Genomic DNA, 1,725 nt, shown 5'->3' with positions numbered 1-1,725 from the left:
TAGGTTGGTTCCATAGTTTAGCTATTGTGAATTGAGCTGCTATAAATATTGATGTGCCTGTATCATTGTAATATGCTGAATTTAAGTCCTTTGGGTATAGACTGAGGAGTAGGATAGCTGCACCAATTTGCAGTACCACCAGCAATGTATGAATGTACCTTTTTCCCCATATCCTTGCCAACACTTATGGTTGCTTGTGTTCTTGATATTTGCCATTCTGACTGGAGCGAGATGAAATCTTAGAGGAGTTTTGATTTGCATTTCTCTAACTGCTAAAGATTAACATTTTTTCATATATATATATATATATATATATATATTTTTTTTTTTTTTTTTTTTTTTTTTTTTGCGGTGCTGGGGATTGAACCCAGGGCCTTGTGCTTGCAAGGCAAGCGCTCTACCAACTGAGCTATATCCCCAGACCCCATTTATTGATTCTTGATTTTATTTCTTGCACTTAAGAGTTTTATTAAGTAAGTCAGGTCCTTCTATTAGGCACAGGGTCTCTGGTCTAATTCCTAAGTCCTTGATTCACTTTAAGTTGATTTTTGTGCAGGATGAGAGATGGCAGTTTAATTTAATTTTGCTACATATGGATTTCTAGCACCATTTGTTGAAGAGGCTATCTTTTCTCCAAAATATGTTTTTGGCACCCTTGTCTAGTATGAGATAACTATATTTATGTGGGTTTGTCTGTGTCTTCTATTCTGTACCATTGGTCTCCATATCTATTTTGGTGCCATACCATTTCATTTTTGTTACTATAACTCTGTAGTATAGTTTAAGGTCTGGTTTTGTGATGCCTCCTGCTACACTCTTCCTGATAAGGATTACTTTGGATATTCTGGGTCTCTTATTTTTCCAATTGAATTTCATGATTGCTTTTTCTAGTTCTATGAAGAATGACATTGGGATTTTAATAGGAATTGCATTAAATTTGTATACTGCTTTTGGTAGTATGGCCTTTTTGACTAAATTAATTCTGCCTATCCAAGAACATGGGAGATCTTCCCATCTTCTAAGGTCTTCTTCAATTTCTTCCTTTTGTGTTCTGTGGTTTTTATTATAGAAGTCTTTCACCTCTTTTGTTAGATTGAGTCCCAAGTATTTTATATTATTTTATTTTTTTGAGGCTATTGCAAAGTGTGTAGTTTTCCTAATTTTCTCTTTCAGAGGATTCATCATTGATATATAGAAATGCATTTGATTTATGGGTATTGATTTTATATCCTGTTACTTTGCAGAATTTATTTATTAGCTCTAGAAATTCTGGTGAAATTTTTTTGGATCTTCTAAATATAGAATCATGTCATTGGCAAAGAGTGATAGTTTGAGTTCTTTTTTTCTTATTCATATCCCTTTAATTTCTTTCATCTGTCTAATTGCTCTGGTTAGAGTTTCCAGCACTATGTTGAATAGAAGTGGTAAAAGAGGACATCCTTGTCTTGTTACAGTTTTAGAGGGAATGCTTTCAATTTTTCTCCATTTAGAATGATGGTGGCCTTGGGCTTAGCATAGGTGGCTTTTAAAATGTTGAGTTATGTTCCTACTATCCCCATTTTTTCCACCGTTTTGAACATGAAGTGTTGCTGTATTTTGTCAAATGCTTTTTCTGCATCTATTGAGATGATCATATGATTCTTATCTTTAAGTCTATTGATTTGCTGAATTATGTTTATTGATTTCCAGATGTTGAACCAAACTTTCATCCCTGGGATGAACCCC

The sequence above is a fragment of the Sciurus carolinensis genome, chromosome 12 (genome assembly GCF_902686445.1).
Source record: "Sciurus carolinensis chromosome 12, mSciCar1.2, whole genome shotgun sequence".
Taxonomy (NCBI): Eukaryota; Metazoa; Chordata; class Mammalia; order Rodentia; family Sciuridae; genus Sciurus; species Sciurus carolinensis.
Note: the sequence above shows the minus strand (reverse complement) of the source record.